Source organism: Python bivittatus, unplaced genomic scaffold (genome assembly GCF_059951505.1).
Source record: "Python bivittatus isolate LINGU-HERP-01145 unplaced genomic scaffold, Pbiv_v1 ctg000590_np1212, whole genome shotgun sequence".
Lineage (NCBI taxonomy): Eukaryota > Metazoa > Chordata > Lepidosauria > Squamata > Pythonidae > Python > Python bivittatus.
In genome coordinates this window covers 22,263,621-22,287,292 of record NW_028277086.1, presented here as the reverse complement: position 1 = coordinate 22,287,292, position 23,672 = coordinate 22,263,621, and the positions used below count along the sequence as shown (strand labels likewise).

The window sequence follows — 23,672 nt, the reverse complement described above, 5'->3', positions numbered from 1 at the left end:
AAAATGCAATATTAAGGGATCAGGTCAGACTATTCATTAACTGCACCCCTAGGAATCTAATGCCACTAACTGACTCCATAGCTTTGTTATTAATAAAAAGTGGAGTGTGACTACACTGGTTCTTCCTAAAATATATAATAATCTCCTTAGGTTTTTCCACATTTAGGACCAAACTGTTTTTATTACAGCACTCCACCAGACCCTTCACCTCCTCCCTATAAGCCCACTCATTGTCATCCCTGCTAAGACCCACCACCATTGTATCATCTGCATATTTCACAATGGAATTGGTGGTAAACCTAGCACAACAGTCATGGGTCATCAGGGTGAACAACAATGGGCTCAGAACACAGCCCTGTGGGGAGCCAATGCTCAGAGAGATAAAGCTGGAGATATTATTTCCAACTCGCACCAACTGAGACCTCTCAACAAGGAAGTCAAGTAGCCAGTTACACAAGGAAGTACTGAAACCCAGGGAACCCAGTTGGTCCACCAAATGCCGGGGAACAATCATATTAAATGTTGAGCTGAAATCTACAAACAGCAATTGCACATAACTCTTCTGCTCCTCAAGATGTACCAGACTTGAATGAAGAACAGAAGAGATTGCATCCTCTACAGAGCGATTCCACCGATAAGCAAACTGAAGTGGATCAAACAAAGGAGAGAGTCTGGTAACATGTAATCCTTCATCAGCCTCTCAAAACATTTCATCACAATGGGAGTGACTGCTATCAGGTGATAATCATTAAGACATATGATCGTAGATTTTTTAGGCACAAGTATAATAGTCTCAGTCTTAAAGCCTACCGGGACCACAGCCTGGTGAAAGGAAATATTGAATATGTCTGTGAGGACACTGGCCAGTTGTTCAGCACAGTCCCCCAGTACCTGCCCTGGAATATTATCTGGGCCCGCTGCTTTTCAAATATTAATTTTTCTCAGGTTCCTCCAAACATCAACTATATCAAGGGTAGGTGCCTGCTCGTCAGGATGAGATACAACCTTCCTCGCAGGAGTATTGTTAAATGCTTCAAACCTACCAAAAAACCTATTAAGTTCATTAAGAAAATCTATATTCTCCTCACATGATGTTGGAGTAGCCTTATAATCAGTCTAAATACCCTGCCACATCCACCTGGTATTTGTAGGATTTTGAAAGAAATTCTGAACTTTCTGACCATAAGCCCGCTTTGCTGTTCTTATAGCTCAGTTCAGTTCAGATCAGCTCTGGCTGTTCTAAGAGCCCCCATATCACCAGACTTAAAAGCAGCGTTCCTCACTTTCGACTTCACATATACTTCATGAGTCATCCAAGGTTTCTGATTCGCCTGTAAGATAATGTTCTTAGTAACACTGACATCTTCCATAGACTTCCGAATTTATTTATTATTAAATTTGTATGCCGCCCATCTCCCCACAATGGGTGACTCTGGGCAGTTCGCAGTAAAATCAAAAACCCCATCAACAATTAAAAATACCCCATAAATAATTAAAATAAATTAATCCATTAAAAATCAAGTATAAAAAACAAACCCTGTACATCAATACTAAAAATATTCAAGATGATGCAGGGGCATGATCAATCACCCCACAAGCCACCTCCACTGGTGTGAGCCCCCATCCGGCCCCCAGGCCTTCTGGCACAGCCAGGATTTCACCCCTTTCCTGAAGGCCATGAGAGTGGGGGCACACCGCACCTCTGGAGGCAGACTGTTCCATAGGGTGGGGGCCACAGCAGAAAAGGCCCTCTGCCTAGACCCCACCAGTCGAAATTCCTTGACTGGTGGGGTCTGCAACATGCCCCTTCTGCTGGACCGAGTGGGGCGGGCTGAAGTAACTGGGATGAGATGGCTCCTCAGATAACCTGGTCCTGTGCCATGAAGGGCTTTAAAGGTGATGACCAACAGCTTGAATTGGACCCAGAAACAAACTGGCAACCAATTCAGCTCATGTAACAGTGGTGTTATTTGTGCCCTCCTAGGGCATTCAGAACTGTCCACGCTGCCACATTCTGTACCAGCTGTAGCTTCCAGATACTCTTCAAGGGTAGCCCCATGTAGAGCGCATTACAGTAATCCAACTGGGAGGTGACCAGGGCATGAGTAACCGTGTGGAGGGCCTCCTGATCGAGGAAGGGGCATAACTGCCGCACAACATGAAGTTGCGCAAAGGCCCTCCTAGCCACGACTGCCACCTGCTCTTCGAACAGGAGTCGTGAGTCCAGGAGGACCCCCAGATTATGCACCGGGTCTGTCTGGGGTAGCGTGGCCCCATCAAGAACCAAAGATGATAAACTCCTAGATCTTGAGGCTCCCCGTACCCACAGCCACTCCATTTTACCAGGGTTCGGCCTTGGAGAAAGGAGCTGAACCAGCACAACACTGTGCCACCCAGCCCCAACTCCCGCAGCCAACCCAAAAGGATACCATGGTCGATGGTATCGAAAGCTGTCGAGAGATCAAGAAGAGCAAGGATGGATGCACTACTCCCATCCCGCTCTCGCCAGAGATCATCCAAAAGTGCGACATATAAAAGTGCGAAATATATGCAGTTACAGATGAAACGTATTCCTCCACATTCGTATGTTGGTTATTCGTTGCACCTTCCCTAAACATATCCCAGTCTGTACACTCAAAACAGCCTCATAATGCTTCCATTGCTCCCTCGGGCCAAACTCTCACCTGCTTCACAATTGGTTTTTCTCTAATTAACAAAGGCCTATATGCTGGAATTAGCATTACAGTGAGATGGTCTGAGGAACCGAGATTGGGGTGGGGAAAAGCCTTAAATGCACTCTTGATGTTAGAACAGGCTAAATCCAGTGTGTTCCTACTCCTAGTTGCAAAATCCACATATTGATGGAAATAAGGGAGAACTATTTTCAAATTAGCCTGATTAAAGTCTCCAAGTAAAATAAACACACCCTCTGGGTGGATAGTTTGCAAGTCACTGATGGTGTGCTAAAGGACTTTCAAAATCTCCTTCGTATTTGCAGAGGGGGGTATATACACAGCTGTAATAATAATAACTGTGAATTCCCTGGGCAGATAAAAAGGTCTGCATCTGATAGTCAACAACTCTCCATCAGATGAACAATAAGTTGAAACCACCTTTCAGTTAATGCACCCTCTGTTATTGATATAAATGCATACACCACCACCTTGAGTTTTTCCACTAAGAGCGAGACTCCTGTCTAGCCAGAACATCGTTAGCCCCTCCATACTAACAGCCTTCTCAGGAACAGATGACTTTAACCATGTCTCCGTCAGCACTATAACACAACAGCCTCTCACCTCATGCCTTGTTGTAAAATCCAACTTCAAATAATCCATTTTGTTCTCCAGAGAACCAACATCAGTAAACAAAATGGATGGAAGCGGTGCTCTATGTGGGTTAACCTTCAGCCTTGCTGTTAGTCCTCCCTGGCTCCACCGCCTTTGCTTTCTATCATACCGCCTCCTCCTCTGTCTTCTCCATCTCCTCGAAAAGCAGCCAATGCCAGTGAGAGACCCCGCAATCCTATAAGTCTCCAGACCTTGCCGACACAGCAGCCCAAGGCGTCATAGTCTCCCCAAAACAGCAGGACACCCGTTGTATGACTGCAGTTCCAGTATGTGTTGCTGGTCATATATCAATCTAACTGCACAGCTCTGCTGCTCAATCACCAAACTATTGGAAGCCAATGCAGCCGCAGCCAAACGAGGCGCCATCTTGAAAAACCTAGGGTATTCTAAGTTGTGCTCTTAGTACTCTACAACGCCTGCTGGGCCTGCCTTCTTGACCACTGGACCACTGATCAAAATCCTCCGCTCAATCTGCCAAAGCCAGACTTCACACATTGGGAAAGACAAATCCCCTACCTCGACAAGGGTCCACCTTCCACCAGAGGTACTACCCCTCCCTGGACACCCAGAGAGTGGGTATATATAGGATGGGATGGTTCCAAAGTGTTTTCTAAGCCTCTGGAACTGATTGTGCACTGGAAGATTTTCTGCTGTAGTTAGGAGAGAGAACTGCTAAAAACTGTGCCTTTTTGCCTACATTATCAAAAAACAAAGTATCTTCAGTATAAATGTTTGTGTGTTTGTCTAAAGACAGAAAGGGGATATTATTTAAATGGCATATCCAATTAATCTTACATTACATTATTACATTAATCTTAATCTTTTGAGTTACATGATTTGGTACTTTCATTACCAACACTTACCCTTCTTAGGATGAAGCTTAGTCTACCTGTAGTGGTAACTTTTATTCAAATATCAGACAGTATGGCAAATGTTTACTTGACAATATAATCCAGGAGAAGGCAACCTAGAGCCTGTGGGTAATGTATAGCCTCTTAGCCCCATTTTTTTTTCAGCCTACTGAATTTCCCAAAAGAATTTTAATCAACAAATGTTATTTATCCCTACTTTAGCAAACTTATGTTAGCCTTTATTTTTTTTATTTTTAATCTTCTAATAGGATTAGCATATCTATTATGCCTTTTAAAAAATATTTACCAAAAATGTTAGCCTCATTCCCTTTTAATGACATCTCTGGGTCACTGCCATGCCTTCAGCAAGTCTTGAAGACTGATTTTTTTTCTTTTTATTGCAACCCCCAGCAGTAGGTTTGCCCACCTCTGTCTACTCTGCTGATATTCTCTCCTATCCAAAAAATGTGTCCTGAATCAGTCAACTCAAATATGAAATCTGGCATCTCTAGGACTGACAAGGGAAAATCATTAGTCTCTGAAAACAGACTCTGAGGCTGTCTGTTATTTGCCTTCAAATGTGAAATAAACTGTGCCAGGCTTTCATAGCCTTAAGATTTCTATTCCCATAGCTGGAATGGATAGGAAGATATCATTAAATTCCCTTGGCACAAAGAATCTGTGTATGTTGCCAACCCACAGTTGAAGATGTCCTTCTTTCATTTTCCCCATATGTCACTAAACAAAATTTTCTTAACTACTGGGCTTTGATCAATTAGATAAAAAATAAAAACATCTTGTCTGATTTGTAATCAGAATGACTACCCTGATCTTGCAAATCATGGCTTCTTTGAAAGTAGTAGCCTCAGAGTTAAGTATCTCACTTAAAACAGTAAGTGTTCTGTATATATATACACCTGGTGAAGATATGAAAAAAAAAAATCTTATACCTTTCTTTACATACACCTAGTATAATGGCCTATAGCTACACACACAAAATAAACATACTTGAAGTCACCCTGAAACTATCCAGATTTGAGTATCTGTTTTTCATTATCAAACATAATATAATACATACTACAGGAATATGTCCAGAGAGCTAATTTACCATAGTGGTTAAAGGTACCAGGTTATCAACTGGGAAACTATGAGTTCTGGTCCTGCCTAAGACATGAAGTCAGGGGGGTGACTTTGGGCCAGGCACTCTCTGTCAGCCATAGGAAGAAGGCAATGGCAAACCATTTCTAAAAGCATTGCCAAGAAAACTATATGGGCTTGTCCACACAGTTGCCAAGAGTCAAGATTCAAAGGCACACACACACACAAAGGAATATGTCTAGTACATCCACTCATCACAGATGTATTTAAAAATAACTTAAACCCAAGTGTTATCTTGGACAGAAGAGTTAAAACTGGGATTAACTCAGGGTTCCCCAAGGGTCAATGGGACTATCCAAGGGGATGCTGTTATTATTAGTAGTAGTTGTACTATTAGTTAAAGTAGCATTTATTAAATTATTTTCATTTAATAAATGTTTGAGGGTCAATGAACAATCTGAAATTTCATGAAGGGGTCGATGAGCTGAAGAGTTTGGGGACCCCTGGATTAATTGGACTACCTCAGTAAAATTATATTAAATTATAAAATAAAGCCATAGTTAATCTTAATGTTAAATTCAAGGAGCACTCATTTTACAACTCTGCTGGTTAAATTTCACTATATCTTACAGAATTAGATTTCTGCCATTTGGACTTAATAACATCTCATAAATGATCTTCAAAAAAGGAAGGAAAAGCCATTTTTGGTAGACTGTTATTGGAAAGGTTATTTAAAACTAACCAATCACATAGTTCTTTCAATTCTATCATATTACCAATAATTTCATCAGAAACATATGTTAGCAGCATAATTTAGCTAGAATTATTGAACAACTTTTTTTCACTTTCATAACAAATTAGGCAATGCATAGCTGATGCATCTGAAAAAAGTTACAGAATCACAAACAAAGCACTGGGTGTCATAATCCAAACCATCACTGACTGAAATTCAAAGGCAAAAGAAGTCAACATGTTACACTGTGCACCAAATTGCTTTTATTTATTATCATCCTTGTTTGCTAATCTCTGATGGGAAACTATGGACTCTCACTAAAGCACTTAAAGGTGTTCTGAAAACTAATACAAAATCTGTAATATTCATTTTAAAAAGGGGAAGAGGGGTTGACAAAATCTACATTGTTACACTTACATACATATAAAGTTTGTAAGCTGAAGTTGCAAAGAGAGAATTATAGTGGGAACATGAAATGTAAGAAGCACGAACACAGGAAAGCTCAACACAGTGGAAGATGAAATGAACTGACTACACATTAACATCTTAGGCAGTAGCAAACTGAAATGGATTAGAATTGGGCACTTTCAGTCAGAAGATCTAATGTTTACCACTCAGGGCATGAAAAACAAAGAAAGAATGGTGTTTCTTTCATAGTTAAACAGGATATGGCAAATACAGTATTTGGGTACAATGCAGTCTGTGACTGAATAATGTAAATGAGACTTTGCAGACAATCTTTTAATATGATGGTTATCCTCAGTTATGCTACAGCCACAGATGCAGAAGAGGAGGCTGACAAGTTTTATGGTCAAGTTCAATCTGAAATTGACAGACCATGCAAGCAAGATGTGCTGCTTGTGGTTGGAGACAGGAAAGTCAAAGCTGGAAATATTAAGGAGGAAAAAACATAGTTGGATTGTATGGCCTAGGAAACAGAAATGAAGCAGGGGAACAACTTATAAATTTCTACCAATCCAATGATTTCTTCACTACTGGTACTGTATTCAAACAATCAAAATAAAGACTATATACATAGACATTACCAAATAGATATAAAGAAATCAAACTGACTATATTATTGATATATGGAGGTGGAAGAGCTCAGTTATTACAGAAAAGACTTGGCCAGAGGCTGACCATGGAACAAGTCAGGAACTACTTGCTGGAATTCCAAGTCTCCCGGCAGCTCAACTCCTGAGCTGGCTGAAAAAACGTTTCAGTTTCTGCAATTAACTCTATTTTGCTGCTTGCTGTTTAGTTTGGATGACCGAATGGGTGTTGTTAAGAAATAGATTATTGGATTTAGAAGGTCATGATTTGAGATTTGGATGGCATGGATATCTATGGTACAATAAAGCTAAGGTGAATGTAGATTTTAAAAATAATTATATCAGATGGGCTAACCTTAGATTATAGAATAAATATAAATTTAGGTTTTGCCCAAAAACATCTTTGTGGCTTTCAGCACAAGAAGCATTCTATAGATGAGAAATGATAAGTAAACATAAATGGTTAACCTAACGTGATATAGTAGAATTTTCTCAAGGAGATTGTAAAATGAAATCAAGAGAAGATTTGACAACAGAAGGATATTCTTGTCAATGGTCTTCTTATGTACAATTATAAGAAAGATTTAAAGAGGATAAAAGAGTTTATGGTTTTGAACAAAGTAAGACTGAGTTTGAAATAGAATTGTGTACAATGATGACTATGTTATTGCTAAAATGTATAAACGTTTGCTGAAATATGAGACAGAAGAAGAACAAGTGAAAGAATGTATGATAAAACAGGCTATACATTTTGGCTATAACATACAAATAGATCAATGGGAAAATATGTGGTTGAAAGGACTGAAATTTACATTATGTTCTAGCCTTAAAGAGAATTTTTATAAAATGATGTATAGTTGGTATTTATCACCAGAGAAAATGTCTAGAATGTATAAAAGTACTTCCAATCTTTGCTGAAAATGTGAACAACATGAAGGGACATCTTACCATGTTTGGTGGACATGTAAAAAAGGCCAAAAGAATTTGGATACAAATACATACACTAATTCAGAAGATTTTAAAGGTTAAAATGCAACTAAAACCAGAGGTTTTTCTTTCAGGACTAATGGACAACCAATTAGAAAAAAGTCATGGAACTTTGTTTTTATATACGACAACTGCAGCAAGACTATTATTTGTTCAAAAGTGGAAAGGCTCGATACTATTCACAATGGAAGAATGGATGGTGAAGATGATGGAACTTGCAAAGATGGCTAAAGTAACTTCCTTGATTACAGAAAAAACAATATCTACATTTATGGCTGACTGGAAACCCTATACAGACTTTTTGCATGAAACGGAAAAAAATGCACTTATGATTTGTGGTTTTGATGATTAGAAAAAAATAGGATAATAGAAAAAAGTGAGCTTTTTTGTAATCACAGAGTAAGAGTTAATTTTGTAATTGTACTTGTATTTGCTGCAAAAGAAAAGGGAAGCTTCTTTCTTTTTCTTTTTGTTCTTTTTATACTTTGTCTTCTTTTCTTTCTTTGTTCTTTTCACTCTTTATTAGTTTGTTAGTTTTTATGTTCTTTGTAAAAACTTTAATAAAATTTATACATAAAAAAGGAACTACTTGTTGGAGGGTGGGTCAGAATAACAGCTAATACAGACACACACATGGAAGCACTGAAACAAATGAGGAGTTTAGTGTGAGCTAATATATACATGTGAAAATATAATGTACAAAACTTAGTATGTATATACTAAACACACATACTCTCCCAACTCTCTTACCCTCACTTTTGCTTGTGCTGAATATACCACACACCATAATTCATATTATATATGTACCATATATAAGATATACCATAATACAGCACACACCAGAACTTGGTAGAGTTAACTATGAAGGCTTTGGAAAAGATACTCAGATGTCATGATGTGCCTATACTCACAAATATCACTGCAGGCAATGATTTTCCCTGTGACGTTTATGGAAGCAAAGACTCTGGACTCTGAAGAAACAGGGTAGAAAGAGTATTGACACTTTTGAATTTAGATGTTGAAAAAGACTCCTGAGGATACCATGGATAGCCAAAAACCAACAAATGAAATACTGTATAGAACAAATCAATCCAGAGTTCTCATCTGACATGTAAATGACTAGACAAATGATCATATTTTGGACACATTATGCAAACACCCAGCTCTTTTGAGAAGTCTATAATGCTGGGAAAGGTGGAAGAAAAGAGAGTAAGAGGACAACCAGCAGCAAGGTGGATGGACTCAATTACAATGGCACACTGTTTGAAGACTTAAAGTTTTAGGCTAGGGACAGATCATCCTGGAGAAGGTATCTATGTGGTCACTAAGAGCTGACACCAACTTGATGGCACCTAACCAATATTCAAATAGATACACTAAAAGTTGTGCTAAGAATCTAGAATGATTACCAAATCTATTCTTCATAGGAAAAAACAGTTTTTTAGGTGAAGATACTGATCAGCAGGAAAAGCTGTCCTGTAATAAAAATAATTTTGTCCTATTAAAAAAAACAAGAAAAAGTAGAACACAGGCATATATGAACATAACTACTGTATTTGTTATGTCATGCCAGGATGCTGTTGTCTTTTTGTGGTTTGGCCCTTGTAAATGCTGTCCTAATGGTCCCAATTTCAACCTAATGTTCTTTTAATTGTCTTTAATTCTGCACACTACAGAATGTCCAGTTCTGATAGTGCAACTGTACGCACACTGGCAATTTATTTTACACACTCCCTTTGTTCTTGGTTTTGAAAGTTTATCCTTATTAAAGGGTAGCAGTTGTTTTATCTTGTTCACCATCCCAAATCTTTTTTTTGTCCAGAAATACCAATTCTGTTTTTGTGAATTTAAAACAGAGTTGCACATGCAGTATCAGTAAAAATTATAGACTCATCAATCCTAAAATAAACTTGGGCAATTATAAATGACCAAATTATCTATTTAAATATACAACAAATATATTCACTGTTTTTGCAGAAGGGTATCCTCCAAACTAAGCTTTTGGCCACCTCATAAGCACACATACTCCCAAAATTCCAGCAGATTGCTCCTGAGATATCCAAGCATCACCTGGTCCAGTACTACTTTTGGACAGAAGCCACTGTCATGCATACCAGTGTGATATCAATAATTATATCTGCAATTTGTGGTGGTCCAAAACTTCACAGGCACAGTGCTAGATTCCTACTCATATTGGCATGAACCCAGAGCATTTGACAGTGTTTGGCATCCAAACAAAATACTGGGCCTTACCTGAACATTAAGCATATCATAGAAAACATACAGCGTAAGTGTAGTTTGGGGTACACATTCTCATATTCATGTTAAGCTTTATAACACATTTAAAAAGTTCTACAAAAATATTTTCTAATTTGCAGCATCCTTTGTGGTTTTGGAAAAGGAGATTCTTAAATTCATGGAGATAAAGGGTATGTAATAATTTAAGACTTATTTTAAATGTATGGAACTTCAGTTCCTTATTGAGGGTTGCCAAAGCGTTCTCTCGGAGCTTCAGGTAAGTTTTAACTAGATACAGATTTTCAAAAATAAGGTTAAAATAGATAGACTTCAAGACTTCTATTATAGGAAATATGCTGAGAATAGCACTTCTCCCATTCTGGCAAAAGATTACTATAAAGCAGGCCTTTTAGCAGAAGTACATTCTTCAGACTATTGTCAACAGTACTTTTGACAACTTGGTGCCTATAGACATGTAGAGCATATGGAAGAATATTGCTCATTCAATGGCATTTTTCTTTCTTTTCTTTTCTTTTTTGCAAAGTCAACCATAAATTATAATTGCCAACTCTTCACAAAACTGATGGAAGAGAAATACATTGTATTCTTACATTGCCAGCATCATATTCTCAGGGATGTTTGATCAGGGCTACAAAAATTCCAGATGACACAGATGTCTGCTACTCTTCTCTTCTTGTGCCAGCTGGGAACACAGCCAGGACTCTGCTTTAGCAAGGAAATAAGTCATGGAGCTACTGTCATAATATGTAGCCTAACTCACAGGTTGTGCATTCAACTCTTATAATACATTCTATTTGTATTATAGAAGAAGAAGTAAACGTATCTGTAGAAGTTGCATGGTTAGGAAGATTAATAGCATTTTTCTCCTACATCATCTTCACAGTAGATGAATAGCATAAAATAGCCAGAATGAATACATAAAATAGTCCCACATTTTCTTAAAGTTGCCAACAATACATGTCACAATCCAGTTCATGGGAGGATTTAATATTTCCTTCTTAAGAAATTCCATATATCCAGAGAAAATGTTCATCCTTTTTTTCATTCTAAATAGTAAAGTGCTTTTAACAAGTTACAAACAGCTCTTGTGTTCTCATTCCCACATGTTCTGAAGCACCTTTACTGAATCTAAAACACTGCATAGTCCTAGAGATGTTATCCATATATTTGTCTTGCAACATAATACATGATTCTATTTTTATTACCTATTTTATAATATAAACTAAATTCCTAAGAATAAGGGAATGACTCAATATCAGTCAAACACAAACATGAAATTGTCCTTTCTACCTACATCCATTTCCTGAATTTCTGACTTTGTGGTTGTATCCTAAGGAAAAATAATGGATCAAAAAAAGGTTTGTGACATTGAGTAAACAAGGACTCTTGAAACATTCTAAATAGTTACTTTCATCTCACAAAGCCAGTTTGCCTGTTCCCAACCCTAGAAAGCAAACCTTTGTGTTAAGATGGCAGATTTTTAGAGAGCTCTCCCAAAATGTGTACAAATGGGTCTCATTTCAATATAGTCTTGCATAAATGTCTATACTGAAAAATATGACATCCATGATTTCTGAATGGCCATGTAAGAGAAACTGTCTTTACCTTATCATTTCATACAGGACACAGCCTCAAGTCAGAGCTGGCTCAAGATTTATGGCCTGAAGTAAAGGGTAAAATAGCACCTTCTTCCCAATTTGATGTACAGAAATAAACTAGACCAGCAATTTAAATTCAATACTGAAAATATTGGCATATAATGTCTCAAAATGCTCATCTGAAAATGCTAGATAAGTGGGAAAAACTGGAGGAGAAAAATGGTCCACAGCCAAAAGAAGCAAGTGTTTTACACATGATGGAATTAGAGCAGATCCGCTCCAGACTGAGCAAGGGAGTAGCAAACTTGGCTGATTCTGGAAAATAGCAAATCGCAAATTATGTTAGCAGAGAACTATTCCTCCCAAAGGAGAATAGGGAGAAGGAAAAAATAATATATGCTACACAAGAGATCAGTTGACCCACGACTGCTATTTTGAAGGGACAACTCTGATTTTTTTTTTAACTGCAAAAAAATAGTTATTACTTTTAAAAGAAATAATTCCCTATCCAATTTCCTTTTGGCCACCAGGATCCAAAATTATTATTCCATTTGTATGGAAGAAAAGAATATGCTATATAAAATCTATGTTACTTTCAAGACACTTTTGCATTTTTCATTACATTTGTATATAGTTGCAAAAAAGTATTCTTCAAACCCTTCTGGTATTAGGAAAGGCAGCAAAGTTTTCCAAGTTCTATTGCCCTCCCTTGCTCTGCCTTTTTGAATAAGGAAAGGAAAGGAAAGGAAAGGAAAGGAAAGGAAAGGAAAGGAAAGGAAAGGAAAGGAAAGGAAAGGAAAGGAAAGGAAAGGAAAGGAAAGGAAAGGAAAGGAAAGGAAAGGAAAGGAAAAGACAAGACCTATAATGCTTAAAAGTTCATACACATCTTTATACAGTTTAACCAATGTTCTTGGCAATGTAAACTTACTGACACTGTCAAAAAGACACAAGGGTAAAAATCTGGAGGTAACATTTGTGTTGGCTCTCTTACTTTCCCATGGGAATGTCAATAATGAAAACTAACTCACATCTGGAAACAACCTTGGATTCAAGCAATGTTAAAAATAGACCATGCAAGCTAAAAATATGTACTTTTTAAGTCTATTTCTCAAGAAGGGAGCTACTCTTCATTTAAAATACACATTCTTAATTAATGCTTTGTAAAACATAAATCATAGTTTAACTCTGTTTTCATTCAGAGCACTGAACATAAAGACAAATTTAAAAGTAATCCAGAATTTTTGTTTTAAAATTGCAAATTATGCACCATGAAGTTTTGCTCTACAGCTATGTCACAAACTATAACAGATGTGTTTTACCTCTGTTTAAATATTTAGTCAGCAAACTGAAGGGCTAAAAAGAGAAGGCCAGAGTGATTTCATTCTTAAATCAGGGTGGTCTATTGGTAACTTTTGGTACCATTGGTGTTGCTGTGGGAACAAAAATAAAACCAGGTGCCATCAAATTCAAATTAAAGATTTTGTGCTTTTTTAAACAATCTTAAACCAAGTTTCCATAAACTCCTTAACTGATACTACTACAAAAAATTGACTATTTTATAACAAGAAAGGAATTATAAGTTATCCATAGACCATCAAATTCTACCTGCAACAAATTTAAATTGATTGGCACCTATTCTTTATAAATAAGCCTGTTACATTAAATATACATCATATTCACCAAAAGATATCTTGGTATTATGCTTCTTTGACTAAGCTAAGTAAAGGCATTGCATACATAAAGATTTTAATGGATTTAAGTTAAACCTTATATTTTAACTATCTACTAGTCTAAATAATCTTATGGTTTCAGCAGTCAATCATCGTACTGGACTAAGAGAAGAGCAGGATGGAAGCTTTATATTCTCCAGACTGTAAGGTTTTATCTCACTTTGTGATTAAAACTTTGATAATAATCTTAAACCCTCACAAAAACCTAAGTGAACTATTACATTTTAAAGCATAATGTGTTACAAATGTGGATGCTTGTTGGCCAAACTTCTACGTGTGATTTTGTCAAATCAGTTTTCTGTGAGAAATAATGGAGCATTTTTAAAAACTGATACACATTCATATTTAATGTAAATCTGAGTGCTGATCTTTGTTTTTATAGACAATAATCACAAAAGTCACTGTCATGTACCCATTAACAATCAGATTCCCTATTGTTCAACTGAATTCATAGAAAAACACCCAGCAAATCTGGAATTAATTAAAGGTAAATAATAATTCAATTAAAATGATGCATATTCTTTAGATGTATACATATTGTGCCATCAAATCAGTCAATTCCTGGCAACTACATGGACAACTCTGTGCAATTTTCTTGGCAACATTTTGAGAAGTGGTTTGCCATTGAATTCTTCCTAGGGCTGAGAGGGAGTGACTGGCCCCAAGTCATCCAAGCCAGCTTAAATGCTGTTCCCTTTGCCTTTTACCTCGCATTAGTATCCAAAAGAAAAGACAGCAGAGTCCAGAACTGTGAACAGAAAGAACAACCAAGGGCTGATTCACAAATATATAGATTGTACATTGTAGATGAAAAGGTAAAGTCAAGTTGATGACAACATGGACACATCCATGAGGTTTTCTTGGCAACAGTACAGAAGAGGTTTACTACTGCTGAGATTTTTTTTTTCACTTCCCAGTCTAATTCCACAGCCCTGGGATTCCCTGGATGGTTTGTCCTCCAAGTACTATCAGGTCTGACTCTGCTTAGCTTTTTGTTACCATCCAACATAAGTTTTATCATAATTTAAGGAATCCCATTACAAAATACTATGCTCCAACCAATGGATATAAAATGATTTTTGTCTGAACTGAATTTGCAATGACAAGAGAGAGAAGGCTCTATCTGCCAACAGAATAGGTAAGTAAAATGCATTTCAGTTCCAAGGAACAAATAAAACACCATACACTTTGGTTTGGAACCCCAGCATAGGTAGGTTTTCTGCAACACCAACAGCAACTATGAGTTTAGAATCTATAATTCCAGGAGTCCAAATTACACCTCAGAAATGACTATGTGGAAACATATACTATGACAGGTGAATACAGTCAGCAGGAGCTTCAGAATCATAAAATTATGGAATATAGGAGTTCATAGGGACCTTGGAGATATTAAGTCCAATCCATGACTACAACATCCCCAACAGATGGCCATCCAGCCTCTGCTAAAATACCTCCTGAGAAGGAGATTCAGTCCTTCTCTGGAGGCAAGTCCAGAGGCTGGATGGCTGGATGGCCATCTGTTGGGGAAGTCCTGTGGGTCAGTATTACCATTAAGTTTCCCTATTATCCAACCAAAATATTTCCTTGTAATTTAAGATCATTATTTCTTGTCCTGTCTTCTGGAATAATTCTAAACAACTTGCATTGTCTGCAAATTTGATATTCATATTTTCTAATCCTTGTCCAATTCATTTATAAATCATGTGAACAGCACACAGCCTAGAAGACCTGCAGCATTCCGCTCAACATTTCTCTCCAGCTTAACATGCAGCCATTGATTTTTGTTGGGTACAGTTGTTCAACCAAGTCTGTATCCCTACAACAGTAGCATAGTCCAGCTCACTTTTTGTCATCATCTGTATTAGGATCTCATGGGAAACTTTGTTGAATGCTTTATTGATGTCAAGGTACACAGTGTTTACTACATCCCCATGGTCAACTAAATTATGAACTTTTGCAAAATAATTTTTCCTTGCACTTTTGACCATCTGGAGATTTTAGTCTCTGACATCCTAAGCAATCATGTTGCAGAGCAATTTAAAACAATTTAATCTAGTTCATACTTCTATTTCTAACTTTCCTCTTAGGAAAAGCAAGCTAGCTTATTACCACACAATAATAATTCACATTAAGCAAGATTTGTTGAGAAATTTAACCACAAAGACTGTTGCATCAAATATATCTTCAACAAAGCTTAAAAATGTTAGGTTCTGATCCAAAGAATACAACAATACAAAAGGAGACTTCTATTGACATCAGAGAATGAATAAGCTCTTAACTATTGCCATGGTGTCTTTGAAATTAATAGCCCCAGCTTAAACATTTTCCTATTAAAACATCCTGAAAATAAATGAATACCCATGGAACTGTTCTTTTTTCAGATTAGCACTTGTAAGTATTCGAAACATGTAACAAAAATATCAGCATTACATGAAACTTACCATCATCATACTTCCTTTACAGTTATTTTAGTTAAGGTTTCAAGTTAACTCGCTGGCGTGTAATTATGAAATTATTGTTCTGATCCTCTGCTTACTTTGAAAGTGATTAATCAAAGTCAGAGAAAGCCAACCATCAAGTCAAGTATGTTTCAAATTTCCTATTCAAGGATAAAACTAAAAAGATGAGCTAATTTTGTTTTAATTAAATCCTCATTTAGAAGTTTGAAATAAATGTTTTCTATTTAGGTTTCAATTAGACTTGAGTTGTAGTCCAGATTTCATATATTCTTTCCTTCTGCTACTCTATTACACATTCCCAATTATGTTTTCCTACTTATACACCCAACTACATAAAAGATTTCAAATACTTTTTTCCTAGACTTAATAACAATACACATTTTAAGTCCCACAATAAGACCGTCTTCCAGGATTGCAGAAACCTGCGTGAGGCCTCATCCAAAAGAATTGCTTTGTAAACTCAGTGAAAAATTCCTGCCCCAAAGTCAATTATACTTCTTTTTAGACTGGCATGCATTTTCCCACTTAGAACAGGAAAGAGGAAGAAAGACAAAGCCCCAGCCAATCTGGAATGAAAAAAGGCAGATTTCTTGTTATTGTGCTCTGGGCAAAAACAGTTTCAAACACCAACAACTTTAGCAAAGAAAAATTAAACTTTTCCTTTCTCGCCACTCAAGCCACTCTATAACTTCATATGAAAAGACAGGGGTTCTTTATTCTTTCATTAAAGTATGGTATTTGCCAAACTCAGTGTTTCTCCAGTGTATTTGACTGGAGTCAGATTCCCATGCTCCAAAGACATCTGTGAAGGATGTTTTTTAAAAAATCCCTTCTGTCTAAATCTAGGAAAGGACTCTAGATGAAAGCACGCTATGCATGTTATATGCAGTTTGTACAGATCTGTGCAAAAAAACATGTTATAATATTTTCATTTCGGATGTAAGCACTAAAGGAATGCATAGTGAAGCAAAGCATGAAGTTAAATGTTGGTCCCAATGAGAATACTAACTACACTAACTACACTAATACTAATAAGCCTACTTCATTTTAAAGTACAGCAGAAATGTTCATTTTCCTAAAATTATCCCCCAATTCTAATCAGAATATACTTAACATATTTTTAACATAATAAACGTATTCTCAAAGTTAAACCTTCCTGTGTTACATTCTGTGAATTAAACCTACCTTGTGATCAGTATTTCTATGTGCCTAACGTCTGCTACTACAGTAAGAGTTAAGCTTATCACTGTCAATGTAGTATACAGGAATGTACCCTCCAGCAGCAATTTTACAATGGAAACAAATTCCAATGAAACTAGAGGTTGCGATTCTAAACATGCATACTTGGGAAAAAAATATTACCAAAAACCATGGAAGATACACCTTAAGTGAAAAAAATCAATGTTAAGGCTATAAATACATGTAGTTAAATTTGTTTATGTTCACTCTGTGTGACCCTCTCTTCCTTTTGTTTTCTATCTTTATCTCTTTTTCTTCCACCTCAAATAAACTTAGGGATTATACATTTCTTAGTGCACAAGCTAGTCTTTTGCATACACAATTCTATAAAGAACAAAGAACACCTGTAATGTCAAATAAGTAAAAGAGCCATCAAGAATGTGCTGGTGGTCTGTCTGAGCCAGAATTCAGTCAAGGAACTGATTTTAAAGTATGGCATACATTCCAGAGTATGTGTGTTTAGGACTGGTACACCATTTTAAAAAGGATCACTTTCAAGCATCTACAAATATCTTTTCCAGGCTCAATTTTTCCTATATCTATCAGGTCACTTCATTCTTTATGCCTGCTTTTCCAATGAAAATATATAGGGCTTTACTCCATATTCCACCCACAGAAGATGGTATATGCACAACAGGGATTGTTCAATCCCTGCACCGTTCTGGAATATTCTCCCTATGTGACCTGTACTGTCCACCAAGGAATGAATAAAATGATGGTTCAAGAATGGTTCACAGTCAAGTACTGAGTGGTGTTAATTGACTGTCATTGATCTAAGTTTCTTTATTTGCAATATTTTTCCTAAAAATGTAATTTTATTTTTGAAATATAGTTATTTGCATATATGTGTTTTAGCCGCATGAATCTTACAAAGTGGGGCAACTCTCAACAGGTCATTTCTAGATGTCCATACCAGAAAGGCAGTTTCTGCCTTGGCAAGTCATTACCTTGCATATTCCAGTGTTGCACCATAAAAATCTTTTAGGATAATAACCACCACTATGAATTGGGCTTGGAAATATACCAGCAGCCAAAGCAGCAACTTAAGAATTTTTGTTATTTTATTCTTTCTAAGATACTCCTATCAGTAATCTGTCCACTGAATTCTGCATCAGTTGTAGTTTCTGCGTTCTCTCCAAAGGCAGTTCTGCATAGTTCAACTGCGTAGTGCTCAAAGCATGCATTACCATCTCCAGCACATCATGGGAGAAGTATGGCTGTAATTGGTACACCAGCCAAATGTGGCTGTGGTTTCAACTCACTACTACAGCAGGAGATGGGAGTTCAAGAGGACCCCCAAGTCACGAACCATTTCCTAAATCAAAATAACCTGTCAGAAATAACAAATAGTCATCATTTTGTACTCTATAACCATCTAAACTTAAAAAAAAAAAGCATAGTTTGAGTTAAAGAAAATTGTATTTGTATATAGGGGCAAATACAATATAACTTAAATAAGGAAAATTTCATTTTCCCAATTTCTGGGAGGAGGCAATTTACAGTATATTTATTACAGACTAAAATATCACTTTGATAATATTTTCAGATAAGACCCTTCAACTGAGTCCAATGTGTGTCTATTCACAATTGCAGCAAGATTACATCAAGTTTTCTTCTAACTTATTAAGAAAAATCAAGCCTAAAAGAAGTATTAAACCAAAGTACAAACCATCTCTGATACAACTCTTTCAAAAAGTCACACAGAAGAACTTCAGCACTGTCCATTTGTACTGTAGTTTCTAACTGCTATTACCATAAGTTTATTTTCTTACCACAAAAAATAATGGGACATCCAGGTGATTAGAAGTTATTAGAATTCAAGAAAAAAAATCAATTTACAGAAGATCATGCTTCTTTGTGTTTTGAATTGGCTGAAAACTGGAATATATAGTATGTCTAATTCTAAATAAACCTAACTACCAAGTATGTTTTGCAGTAGTCTATTAAAAACAATTAACCTCTCTAGAAGAATCAGGGGAGGATCAATGGAGGAGCTATGGTGTGAGTAAACAGAGTCTGCAGTGGCAGCTTTATAGGAAACTACAATTTCAGGTGCAATTGTCTCTGCAGAAAAAAGGTAAGAATATACTTTCTTATGTTTCATTACCAATCATGTTATATATTATTCAGCATTATCTTGGGAATTTGGGAGAATATCCAGTTGCCCAGGGGTTCTCAAAGTATGGCCCGCGGGCCAGATATGGCCCACCAGGGTCATTTATCCGGCCTGCCCGCCTGATTGGCCGCCGCTGTCTGTCAGAAGCAGAAGTGTCGGGGCTGTGTCAGGAGCTGCAGGTGATACACGAGGAGGGAGATTGCAGAGCCGGACTATTCTATATGACAGGTCTGCCGGGTCCGGCAGCTCTCCTCTCCTCATACTCCGCGGGAGGGATCCTCTGTGTGCATAGGAATTTGTTCATGTTTTTTTCAAACTATAGTCCGGCCCCCCAACATTCTGAGGGACCGTGAACTGGCCCCCTGTTTAAAGTTTGAGGACCTCTGCAGTTGCCCAATATTACTCCAGTTATCAAAAAAAAAGGAGGGGGGAGGGAAAACTGCAGCTATAGGTGCTCAAAGATAATGTGTTCTTTTTCCCCCCACTTTTTATAAGGGTACCAGTTTCCAACGGAATGCCCCGATCTAGACTAAAGCTATAAGGCAATATAAACAACATCAAGAACTCTGGAGACAGGCAGCTGCTTGTAAGATACATTGGAAAGAAACTGGTGATCACAAGCAGATTAGTCCATGGTGGCAGTGACACAAGCTAAGCAGGAGGTATGGATAATCTGGGTAAGTGCCATGGAAAAATAAATATCATGATTGGACTTCAGGCAAATGGAAACATTTCAAATTGGCTTCCTACAGTATTCTGTGGAACATATGATGTCCACATGTCCATTACCAACAACTTTAGCACAGAACACAATAAAGGCAAAGGCTGGATATATTTTCAAGATATTGCATTACAAGCCTCTCCCAAGACAAAACAGCATAAATTAGGGGAGGGGGCAAATTTGCAATGCTAGCTTACTTATACAAAAGGCTGGCAATGTTTTCTTGGAGTACCACCAGGGTTGAAGCCTTCTTGGAAAGCTTATGCGGGTGTAATCTAAAGGATAAAGGAAGGAACATTAAAGTTATCCCAGGGTTAGGTTCCAGCTGGGCTTCAGACGCCTCTCTATTTTTTGCTTTCCCAAATACTTGCTGGTTGATACATATTCTACTCCTTGCTAATTCTATTCCTTAATTCTTGGTGTAGAACACAAGTATGAATGTCCTTCATCTAGACACAATGCACATATGAAGTACATTCATCAAAGTATGCTCTGCCAATTTGTGTCCTCCAGAATTATCCATGTGGGAGCTGTATGTATGAGTGCATTTGTACGTGTATGCACATGCGTGCACGCACACATGCTTAAAAGCATTTTGAAGTAGAATGTATGTTTTTACTTTCGAATTTGTCTATTAACACTACCACCCAACATTAAAAGTATGCACCTATTGAATGCAGACATTAACTATAAGCTACAGTCAGAAAAATGGAAAGTCAAATACAACGCGATTCCCTATTCCGGTTTATATCCCCAGAATATTTCTTTTCAAACACTTTTTTCCCAATATAAATGCAAAGTAAGCAACACTTAGTTTAAACAGAAAAATGCTTGGGGAAAAGAAAGTGCAAGTGGGAAGTACTTCAGTTTTCATTATTCATGCAACTTTTGTTCAAGACACAAATACTAAGTCCAATCTTAGGTTAAACATGCCAAACATATTCCATATTTAAGGAGCAGCCATTACATCTATCTGAGTCCTGAAGTTTGTTTAATTTAGAACATCTCCAGGAAGCTAGCAGAGTACAATGATTAAGGTTCTGGACTAGCAGCAGGAAGACCCAGGTTTCTAGTCTACCCTCAGCCACAGTAGTTCACAGTAGTTCACTAGTTCAAAAGTAGTTCAATCACTGCTTTTCACCCTAGTAACAGTGTTCATAACAAGACTGTTGTTAAGAAAAATAGGAGGATAGAGCACTATGTATACTGCTTTGCGCTCCGGAGGGGAAAGTAGGATATAAATCTAAATTAATATTTAAAATTTATTATTAATCAAAAATTGCAGAAATACGACAAGAAACTTTACATTAGCTATTTTTAACACAGACTGGAACATTTGTGGTGGTTGCTTTAACAGAGATTAAAAGGATTTAAAGGATTTTTTAAAGAAAAAATCAGGTACTGGTTAAAGGAAATACTGTCACGAAACTCATGTTTTCCTTCAAAAATAATAGCCATGCACTTTTTCCTTTCCCCCACCATCTATAATATCCACTACTACCAAAAGCATGATGTAACATCATAGGGTTCAAGTTTCCCCTGCTTTATCATGAATTTTTAAGGGCAAGGCATTATATTAATTTATTTGTAAATGTTCCCACCTCTACATTATTTAATTGGCAAACAGTTCGGTAGGTAAGAAAACTTTCAGGATAGTGATATTATGCTACATATATTATAAAAGATTATTCTGATGGCAGCTAGACAAGCCACAATATTTGAACAGAAATTTTATCTGTAATATCACAATTACAGTCACCCTTTTATTTCCAGTTTTATTTCCATTTTGGTTTCCTATCTAGTATATGAACTCTGAAGCAGCAATTAGATTCCTTTCCTTGAGACTTCCTGCCACAAAAGATTGACAGTTAAAAGGTTTAATACCTAAAAAAGAATATTTGTTGATGCCAATAAAGCAGGTGGGCCTTCTATCTAACATTCCTAAAACTATTATCAACATTAGGGTCACCTATAAAAAGAAGCCCCAGGCATAGTGCAAGCTTAAAAATATACTGTAACCAACCAGTTTACAGTACTCTGATTGTCACCACCTTTCCAGCCACAACAAGAATGTGTTCGCTTTGTATAAAGATCTGATATATATTCCCATAACTGTAGCCCTAAAGTACTTTAGTGCAGTCTTTCAACCCGAAATCCTTTCCTTACCTTTGCAACCTCACAAACTTTAGCACAACTCCTTGAGTAGCTAGTGTGTGGTTAGAAAGAGGAAGCTATGCTTGTTTGCATGGAATCTGCTATTTCCGCCCCTGCCAAAACACTTGTTTAAAAAGTCATGTAATATCTCTATTAGACTGTAAATGCAATTGACAAGGAAATGGCCTACTGACAAAGCATTACCTTTGTGGCAGCGCCAACCAGCCTACAGCAAAATAGCATACAGAATAACTTCAGCATGCATTCCCAAGTAACAAAACAGTGTTTTACATAAATACCACAGAATCTAAGCAAGATCCAGAAAAAGCAATGAAAGTTTGCCCAAGCTTTCATGCTTGCCTGTATCAATTGAATGTCTTAACTAAAACAAAATAGAAAAGCATCTACATATGTCCAGGAATCTTATGAAGTTGGATCATATAACACTGGGAAAACTATCGCAACTGAAATCTGTGTATTTCTTCTTAACCACTGTAACAACTCACTAATAAAAATTAAGAAGAACTATGGGGTATCGAATATACAAAAGAATATTAACTGCATACAAGCCCTTAAAGGCCAGAACACAAATTATTAACAAGAACATGTGTTCTGTGTAAGACAGAATTGTTATTTTTAAAATGGCTTTGCCCTTTAATACATTTGATTACAAGGATTAAAAAGTTTCACAATCTGTCAGTTTGAAACACTGACCCTTTACTTAGAAGCAGCTACATTCATACTAAAAGAAATACTTTCTAATAATTTAATTCTTTTCATTATTTAGTATATCTTATAAACAACTATGTCAAAATTATTCCAGATACGCTCAAGAAGATATCATTTAACAATTTTTTTATTAACCATTACAGTGTTGTTTTAACCATTACAGACAATATCCAACATTTTTGTGAATGTCTCTGTTTCTAATCTATATATGTAGCAATGCATTTAATAGCCAATATGAATTGTTGGTTCATATTGGTCAACTAGCAGGGTTCAGATACTGCACTAAGCAATAAACTATGGTTTACAAACCACAGTGGCTGGATTCATACAATACAGTATGTTCCCACTATTGTAATCAAGCATTTTCCTAACTAGTAGGACACAAGGGCAGAAACTAAAAGTTAGGAATAATATCTTCAACAGCCCAAGCCTAGATTTAAAAGCTTTTCTCCAAGGCTAAAAGAGTAGATGTTTAATTCTGAAGGTTTTTCCCCGCATACCAGAAAGGAAACCATGCTCCCTCAGGAGGTACCTTTAAAAATGTGGTGAGAATTATACACATGATTTTGGAAGGAATAATGGCCTGATAGGACAATTTG

At 36.8% G+C, this 23,672-nt stretch overlaps 1 protein-coding gene across 2 annotated transcripts in view; it reads right to left on the bottom strand.

Annotated features, from left to right (window-relative positions):
• The window catches only part of STK3 (serine/threonine kinase 3), a 139,817-nt gene that overhangs the window by 90,600 nt on the left and 25,545 nt on the right, over positions 1 to 23,672 (bottom strand). The gene's annotated exons all lie outside the window — the stretch shown is intronic.